The sequence below is a fragment of the Caretta caretta genome, chromosome 14 (assembly GCF_965140235.1).
Source record: "Caretta caretta isolate rCarCar2 chromosome 14, rCarCar1.hap1, whole genome shotgun sequence".
Lineage (NCBI taxonomy): Eukaryota > Metazoa > Chordata > Testudines > Cheloniidae > Caretta > Caretta caretta.
This window is the reverse complement of record NC_134219.1, coordinates 31,548,263-31,558,318: the sequence shown is the minus strand read 5'-3', so window position 1 is coordinate 31,558,318 and position 10,056 is coordinate 31,548,263.

Genomic DNA, 10,056 nt, shown 5'->3' with positions numbered 1-10,056 from the left:
ACTCTACTTCCCCGCAAGCCAACCACTCTCCCCCCTTCAATCACCACTTGCAGAAGCAATAAAGTAATTGCTGTTTCAAAATAATGCTTTCTTTATTAATTCATCACACAAATGGGGGGATAACTGCCAAGGTAGCCTGGGAGGGGTGGGGGAAGAGGAAAGCACCAGGTGGGGTTGGGGAGGAGGGAAGGACAAGGCCACACTGCACTTCAAAACTTATTGAATGCCAGCCTTCCATTGCTTGGGCAGTCCTCTGTGGTGGAGTGGTTGGGTGCCCTGAGGGCCCCCTCCCGCGTTCTTGGGCATCTGGGTGAGGAGGCTATGGAACTGGGGGAAGAGGTGCGGCGGTTACACAGTGGCTGCAGCTGCCATCTGTGCTCCTGCTTTCTTTCCTGCAGCTCCACCAGACACCAGAGCATATCAGTTTGATCCCCCAGTAGCCTCAGCATTGCATCCTGCTTCCTCTCATCGTGCTGTTGCCACCTCTCATCTTGCTCCCGCCACCTCTCATCTTGCTCATCCCTCCTGTCCTCACGTTCATTTTCTGCTTTCCTGGACTCTGCCATTGTTTGCCTCCATGCATTCTGCTGAGCTCTTTCAGTGCGGGAGGACTGCATGAGCTCAGAGAACATTTCATTGCGAGTGCGGTTTTTTCGCCTTCTTATCTGCGCTAGCCTCTGGGATGGAGATGATAGGGGGAGTGTTGAAACATTTGCAGCTGCAGGAGGGAAAAAAGGGAGAGTAGTATTTAAAAAGATACATTTTAGAGAACAATGGTAGACTCTTTCACGGTGAACCAAGCTGTTAACATTACATAGCACATTGCTTTCAGTACAAGGTCGCACTTTGCCTCTTATATTGAGGGCCTGCCAATTTGGTGTGAGAGATCACACATGCAGGGCCGGGCAACAGAATTCGGCTTGCAGGCGGCCATGGTAAGCCACAGTCTTTCAGCTTCTTCAACCTTCATAACATGTGGGAATGGTTTCAAACAGCAGCACCCTCCTTTCCCATACCAAGCAAAGCCCTTTGTGTTGGCCATTTAAAAGGAGAGGCTGTGGTTTTTGGGTTAAGGTGCAGCACAAACCCAACTAACCCCCCGCCCCCCCCAGCAATTCTCTGGGATGATTGCTTCACCCCTCCCCTCACCATGTGGCTAGTATCAGGGAAGATCCCTGCCAGCCAAACGCGAACAGCTCAGCTCAGCGTGAACAGGCCCCCCCACTGCGTGGCTTACAGCAGGGATGATTTCTTTTCAGCCACAGGCAAACAGCCCAGCAGGAACAGCTATCTCTGAATGTCCCCTTAATAAAATCCCCCTATTTCAACCAGGTGACCATGAATGATATCACTCTCCTGAGGATAACACAGAGAGAGAAAGAATGGATGTTGCTTGAATGCCAGCAAAAACCGGGACCATACGCTGCCATGCTTTGTTATGCAATGATTCCAGACTACATGTTCCTGGCCTGACGTGGTAAAGTGTCCTACCATGGAGGACGGAATAAGGCTGCCCTCCCCAGAAACCTTCTGCAAAGGCTTTGGGAGTACCTCCAGGAGAGCTTCATGGAGAAGTCTCTGGAGGATTTCCGCTCCATCCCCAGACATGTTAACAGACTTTTCCAGTAGCTATACTGGCCGCAAATGCATCCCAAGTCTTCAGGGCAAATCAATCATTAAACACACTTGCTTTTAAACCCTGTATTATATTTACAAAGGTACACTCACCAGAGGTGCCTTCTCTGGCTTCATGGTCCAGGAGTCCGCCTTGGAAGGGTATTGGCTCCAGGGTGATAAACAGTTCCTGGCTGTCGGGGAGAACGGTTTCTCTACTTGCCTGGTGTGCGCTATCCTCAACCTCCTCATCTTCATCGTCCCCCAAATCCTCATCCCTGTTGTGTGAGACTCCCCGCTTGCAGGTGTCCATGGACGGGGTGGGGTAGTAGTAAGCCCCTCCCCCCAAGAATTGCATGCAGCTCATCATAGAAGTGGCATGTCTGGGGCTCTGACCCAGAGCAGCTGTTTGCCTCTTTCATTTTTTGGTAGGCTTGCCTCAGCTCCTTAATTTTCATGCAGCACTGCTGCGGGTCCCTTTTGTAGCCTCTGTCCATCATGCCCTTGGAGATTTTTGCAAATATTTTGGCATTTCGTCTTTTGGAACTGAGTTCTGCCAGCAAGGATTCATCTCCCCATACAGCGATCAGATCCAGTACATCCCGTTCAGTCCATGCTTGGAGCTCTTTTGAGATTCTGGGACTGGATGGTCACCTGTGCTGATGAGTTCGTCATGCTGGCCAAACAGGAAATTAAATTCAAAAGCTCCCAGGGCTTTTCCTGTGTACCTGGATAGTGCATCTGAGTTGAAAGTGCTGTCCAGAGTGGTCAGAATGGAGCACTCAGAGATAGCTCCCAGAGGCCAATACTGTTGAATTGCATCCACACTGCCCCAAATTCGACCTGGCGATGTCGATTTCAGCGCTAATCCCCTCATTGGGGAGGAGTACAGAAATCAATTTTAAGAGCCCTTTAAGTCGACAAAAACGGCTTCGTCGTGTGGATGGGTGCAGGGTTAAAATCGATCTAACTCTGCTAAATTTGACCTAAACTCGTAGTGTAGACCAGGGCTGAGTTAGCTTTACACGGTATCCTGATTGGCAAACAAAGCAGGTATATCTACCAATTCTAGATGGAGACTTCTTCTCCCCTCTCAGATACTTGGTCTGTCAAGTGTCCCCTGAAGTAGGGTCTAGGTCACTGTCATGTGGTCACTCACCACACTGGCACCTCCTGCTGGCCGTTTCAGGATTTAGCTCTGGTCAGTGGGTGTGCCCGCCAGTGGTAGTAGCTCTCCTGTCATTGTCTCCGCCTGGAGATCCACTGCAGTTCCAGTCTCACTGCCTCTGCTTCGTGGCACAGCCCTCTGGCCGTGGCACAATCCGGGTCCCCCCCTTCTGGGAGACTGCTTCCACGACAGTCTAGACGCTCCTCGCAGCAGCTTGGCAGTCCATAGCCTGGCTGCCTCTTCAGCGGTGAGTATTAGGGGGGTGTCACGGAGTCCCCGGGCGATGCTCTGGAACTGCTCCCTACGAAGCTAGTCAGAACTCTGCGGGAACCTCCTCTCTGTGAGCAGACTGTCTGCAGGACACGCAGCTCACACAGCTTCCACCTTCCTGGGTCTGACCTTGGAGCATTCAGCATCCTCTGCCCCTCCGTGCGCTTCCCACAGCGAGTCCGCCCAGGCGGGGTCCTGGGGAAGCCAGAGGGTCCTGCACCCCAACTCCGCAGTCAGACGTGACTCTCAGCCAGCCAGTAAAACAGAAGGTTTATTAGATGACAGGAACATGGTCCAAAACAGAGCTTGTAGGTGCAGAGACCGGGACCCCTCAGCTGGGTCCATTTTGGGGGTCAGTGAGCCAGACAACCACGTCTGCACTTCACTCCAAGTCCCCAGCCAGCATCAAAACTGAAAACTCCCTCGAGACCCTCCTCCTCTGGGCTTTGTCCCTTTCCCGGGCCAGGAAGTCACTTGATGGGGGGGGAGAGATAGCTCAGTGGTTTGAGCATTGGTCTGCTAAACCCAGGGTTGTGAGTTCAATCCTTGAGGGGGCCATTTAGGGATTTGGGGCAAAAATAGGGGATTGGTCCTGCTTTGAGCAGGGGGTTGGACTAGATGACCTCCTGAGGTCCCTTCCAATCCTGATATTCTATGATTCTATGATTCCTTTGTTACCCAACACCTTTAGCTATCACCTTGCAGGGGGGAAGGGCCCAGGCCATCAGTTGCCAGGAGACAGAGTGTCAGCCATTTATGTACCCTGGCCCTTTGCTCTGCAACAATTACACCCCCTTATCTCCCACCACCTAGACACTTAAATGCATAGGGGAAACCGAGGCACCCCTACAGGATTCAGAGGAAACATTAAGAACATTCCCACTTCATCACAGGGAGGGACTCAGGCCTGCCCACTACTCTGGGTCACAGCCCACGGATCCTGTAAACAACAGGTTCCTTCTGCCCCTCCTTTCTTTCTCCACCAGTCTGTCTCAATTCCCTGGCCACTTTCCCAAAGCCCCAGCACCTTTGGCTCCTGTCTCTGGCTCCTTCACCCTCTTCCCAGGGCCTTAGGCCTGCAAGTCCTAGTAGCCCTGTTCATGGTGCTAGTCTCTGCAGCCCTCTAGGAAGCCAGTCCCCTCACTTGGGCTTCCTGCAGCAGACTGGCTTGTGCTGGCCTGCAGCTCCCTTTTATATGGGCTGGCTGGGCCCTGATTGTAGTCCAGTCACTGCCCTAATTGACTGCAGCCACTGCCCTAATTGTCTGTTTCCTTGCAGCCGTCCAGGCAGGGTTTTAACCCCATCAGGGCCAGTGCAGGGCAGATGCCCCGTCACAGTCACCCTGAACCATTCTTGTTCTAGAATCCAGCAAAGGTCCCTCAAAGCAGGGTCTAGGTTATCCCGAGGACTTCTGCCTCACAGTCTCGAACCTTTTCAGATGTTAATTGGGGAATTAACTTAATTAATTTACTTTGCTTAGCATTTATACCTTTTGTTTTCAAAGAAGTCACATGTCACAGTAATATGCCCTGTGGGCTTCTTACTACTGGTTTTCTCTAATATTTTAGAAGCGACTGCAAAGCAGACACAGACCAAAGCTAAATCAACTTTTACCCTCAACAATCATTCACTTAAGCTCTTAGCGTGATGCCATCCAGACTGGTCATTTTGACTCAGGTCAGCTTGTACCAAGTCCACTGGTCACATAATTTTACGTCTTCTCTACTTTGTGAGCTGGTTCTCCTGGCTGATATTCCAAGTTTTGATGTTGAAACATGCTAGCATATAGGCTTGTTTGTCATCCTGAGATAGAATTTTGGGTTTGATTTTTTGATACTCTTATGTCTTGTAACCCTTCTGCCAAGCCGAGTTGATAGCAGCAAGGGCCGGGTTCAGTACACAGGGGTTCCCTCTCATCAAAGCAAATGCAAAACTGGCTCGAGCCCCCACCCAGTGACCTGGGAAAATCTTACACACCCCCTGGACGCCTCAAAGAGGCAATACTTCCCCTCTCGCAAGCACAGAATCTCGGTGTAGCAGACAATCTTTAATAACATGAGGTAAATGACATCAGCATTAAATTGGGAAAGCACCACAACTAGGGTTCATCAACCAAACCATGAGCAAAGACCCACCCCAGAAAATTGGGCCACATCCTTTCCCTCGGGTTCTTGAGTCCCACAACCCAAACGTCTCTTGAGTCCAGCAATCCAAAAATCACCCAAAGTCCAAAAAGTCCAACAACCCCAAAAGTCCAGCCCCAGAGTTCAAAAGTTCATCTGCAGAGTCTGTGTAAAATGTGCATGTGTGGGGGGAGAAGAGGTAAGGGGCACCTTACGTGACCTGAAGCTGACTGCCCCACAGCTCCACAGGGCATCACTCTGATCCGCTCCACAAGCCGCTCCACTCTGCCAGCCGTCTCACGAACAGCTCCCCTCCGCATCACACAAGCAGCTCCCGCCGTCCCATGAACTGCTCCACCAGCCCATCCACGAACAGCTCCGCTGCGCTCTGATCTTCAGGCTTCCCACTACTTGACACAGTGCTCAGTGATTTCAGCTTGTAGTAGTGGGAGCCTTAGTGCTGGTACACCATAAGGCCAAAGTGAATTCAACACTGTACCTGTAGCTAGACTCTTAGGGTATGTCTACACTACGGAATAAGGTCGAATTTATAGAAGTCGGTTTTTTAGAAATTGGTTTTATATATTCGAGTGTGTGTGTCCCCACAGAAAATGCTCTAAGTTCATTAAGTGCATTAACTCGGCGGAGCGCTTCCACAGTACCGAGGCTAGAGTCGACTTCCGGAGCGTTGCACTGTGGATAGTGCACACAGTTCCCGCGCACCGTGAGCGCTTCCACAGTTCCCACGGTCTCCGCTGCCCATTGGAATTCTGGGTTGAGATCCCAATGCCTGATGGGGCTAAAACATTGTTGCGGGTGGTTCTGGGTACATATCGTCAGGCCCCCCTTCCCTCCCTCCCTCCGTGAAAGCAAGGGCAGACAATCGTTTCGCGCCTTTTTTCCTGAGTTACCTGTGCAGACGCCATACCACGGCAAGCATGGAGCCCGCTCAGGTAACCGTCACCCTATGACTCCTGGGTGCTGGCAGACGTGGTATGGCTTTGCTACACAGTAGCAGCAACCCCTTGCCTTGTGGCAGCAGATGGTGCAATATGACTGGTAGCCGTCATCGTCATGTCCGAGGTGCTCCTGGCCATGTCGGCTGGGAGCGCCTGGACAGACATGGGTGCAGGGACTAAATTTGGAGTGACTTGACCAGGTCATTCTCTTTAGTCCTGCAGTCAGTCCTATTGAACCGTCTTATGGTGAGCAGGCAGGCGATACGGATTGCTAGCAGTCGTACTGTACCATCTTCTGCCAGGCAGGCAAGAGATGAGGATTGCTAGCAGTCGTATTGTACCATCTTCTGCCAGGCAGGCAAGAGATGAGGATTGCTAGCAGTCGTATTGTACCATCTTCTGCCAGGCAGGCAAGAGATGAGAATGGCTAGCAGTCGTACTGTACCATCTTCTGCCAAGCAGCCATGAGATGTGGATGGCATGCAGTCCTTCTGCACCGTCTGCTGCCAGCCAAAGATGTAAAAGATAGATGGAGTGGATCAAAACAAGAAATAGACCAGATTTGTTCTGTATTCATTTGCTTCCCCCCATCCCCCGTCTAGGGGACTCATTCTTCTAGGTCACACTGCAGTCACTCACAGAGAAGGTGCAGCGAGGTAAATCTAGCCATGTATCAATCAGAGGCCAGGCTAACCTTCTTGTTCCAATAAGAACGATAACTTAGGTGCACCATTTCTTATTGGAACCCTCCGTGAAGTCCTGCCTGAAATACTCCTTGATGTAAAGACACCCCCTTTGTTGATTTTAGCTCCCTGAAGCCAACCCTGTAAGCCGTGTCCTCAGTCGCCCCTCCCTGCGTCACAGCAACGGCAAACAATCGGGCATCTGAGAGTGCTGTCCAGAGCAGTCACAATGGAGCACTCTGATGGGGCTAAAACATTGTCGTGGGTGGGTCTGGGTACGTATCATCAGGCCCCCGTTCCCTCCCTCCCTCCGTGAAAGCAAGGGCAGACAATCGTTTTGCGCCTTTTTTCCTGAGTTACCTGTGCAGACGCCATACCACGGCAAGCATGGAGCCCGCTCAGGTAACCGTCACCCTATGTCTCCTGGGTGCTGGCAGACGCGATACGGCTTTGCTACACAGTAGCAGCAACCCATTGTCTTCTGGCAGCAGATGGTGCAGTACGACTGGTAGTCGTCCTCGTCGTGTCCGAGGTGCTCCTGGCCACGTCGGCTGGGAGCGCCTGGGCAGACATGGGTGCACGGACTAAATTTGGAGTGACTTGACCAGGTCATTCTCTTTAGTCCTGCAGTCAGTCCTATTGAACTGTCTTATGGTGAGCAGGCAGGCGATACGGATTGCTAGCAGTCGTACTGTACCATCTTCTGCCAGGCAGGCAAGAGATGAGAATGGCTAGCAGTCGTACTGTACCATCTTCTGCCGAGCAGGCATGAGATGTGGATGGCATGCAGTCCTTCTGCACCGTCTGCTGCCAGCCAAAGATGTAAAAGATAGATGGAGTGGATCAAAACAAGAAATAGACCAGATTTGTTTTGTACTCATTTGCTTCTCCCCTCCCCTGTCTAGGGACTCATTCCTCTAGGTCACACTGCAGTCACTCACAGAGAAGGTGCAGCGAGGTAAATCTAGCCATGTATCAATCAGAGGCCAGGCTAACCTCCTTGTTCCAATAAGAACAATAACTTAGGTGCACCATTTCTTATTGGAACTCTCCGTGAAGTCCTGCCTGAAATACTCCTTGATGTAAAGCCACCCCCTTTGTTGATTTTAGCTCCCTGAAGCCAACCCTGTAAGCCGTGTCGTCAGTCGCCCCTCCCTCCGTCAGAGCAACGGCAGACAATCGTTCCGCGCCTTTTTTTTGTGCGGACGCCATACCAAGGCAAGCATGGAGGCCGCTCAGCTCACTTTGGCAATTAGGAGCACATTAAACACCACACGCATTATCCAGCAGTATATGCAGCACCGGAACCTGGCAAAGCGATACCGGGCGAGGAGGCGACGTCAGCGCGGTCACGTGAGTGATGAGGACATGGACACAGATTTCTCTGAAAGCATGGGCCCTGCCAATGCATGCATCATGGTGCTAATGGGGCAGGTTCATGCTGTGGAATGCCGATTCTGGGCTCGGGAAACAAGCACAGACTGGTGGGACCGCATAGTGTTGCAGGTCTGGGACGATTCCCAGTGGCTGCGAAACTTTCGCATGCGTAAGGGCACTTTCATGGAACTTTGTGACTTGCTTTCCCCTGCCCTGAAGCGCATGAATACCAAGATGAGAGCAGCCCTCACAGTTGAGAAGCGAGTGGCGATAGCCCTGTGGAAGCTTGCAACGCCAGACAGCTACCGGTCAGTTGGGAATCAATTTGGAGTGGGCAAATCTACTGAGGGGGCTGCTGTGATGCAAGTAGCCCACGCAATCAAAGATCTGCTGATATCAAGGGTAGTTGACCCTGGGAAATGTGCAGGTCATAGTGGATGGCTTTGCTGCAATGGGATTCCCTAACTGTGGTGGGGCCATAGACGGAACCCATATCCCTATCTTGGCACCGGAGCACCAAGCCGGCGAGTACATAAACCACAAGGGGTACTTTTCGATAGCGCTGCAAGCTCTGGTGGATCACAAGGGACGTTTCACCAACATCAACGTGGGATGGCCGGGAAAGGTACATGACGCTCGCATCTTCAGGAACTCTGGTCTGTTTCAAAAGCTGCAGGAAGGGACTTACTTTCCAGACCAGAAAATAACTGTTGGGGATGTTGAAATGCCTATATGTATCCTTGGGGGCCCAGCCTACCCCTTAATGCCATGGCTCATGAAGCCGTACACAGGCAGCCTGGACAGTAGTCAGGAGCTGTTCAACTACAGGCTGAGCAAGTGCAGAATGGTGGTAGAATGTGCATTTGGACGTTTAAAGGTGCGCTGGCGCAGTTTACTGACTCGCTTAGACCTCAGCGAAACCAATATTCCCACTGTTATTACTGCTTGCTGTGTGCTCCACAATATCTGTGAGAGTAAGGGGGAGACGTTTATGGCGGGGTGGGAGGTTGAGGCAAATCGCCTGGCTGCTGGTTACGTGCAGCCAGACACCAGGGCGGTTAGAAGAGCACAGGAGGGCACGGTACGCATCAGAGAAGCTTTGAAAACCAGTTTCATGACTGGCCAGGCTATGGTGTGAAAGTTCTCTTTGTTTCTCCTTGATGAAACCCCCCACCCCTTGGTTCACTCTACTTCCCTGTAAGCTAACCACCCGCCCCTCCTCCCATCAATCACCGCTTGCAGAGGCAATAAAGTCATTGTTGCTTCACATTCATGCATTCTTTATTCATTCATCACACAAATAGGGGGATGACTACCAAGGTAGCCCAGGAGGAGTGGTGGAGGAGGGAAGGAAAATGCCACACAGCACTTTAAGCACAGCACTTTAAAAGTTTACAACTTTAAAATTTATTGAATGACAGCCTTCTTTTTTTTGGGCAATCCTCTGTGGTGGGGTGGCTGGTTGGCCGGAGGCCCCCACACCGCGTTCTTGGGTGTCTGGGTGTGGAGGCTATGGAACTTGGGGAGGAGGGCGGTTGGTTACTCAGGGGCTGCAGTGGCAGTCTGTGCTCCAGCTGCCTTTGCTGCAGCTCAACCATACACTGGAGCATACTGGTTTGGTCCGCCAGCAGCCTCAGCATTGAATCCTGCCTCCTCTCATCACGCTGCCGCCACATTTGAGCTTCAGCCCTCTCTTCAGCCCGCCACCTCTCCTCCTGGTCATTTTGTGCTTTCCTGCACTCTGACATTATTTGCCTCCATGCATTCGTCTGTGCTCTGTCAGTGTGGGAGGACAGCATGAGCTCGGAGAACATTTCATCGCGAGTGCGTTTTTTTTTCTTTCTAAGCTTCACTAGCCTCTG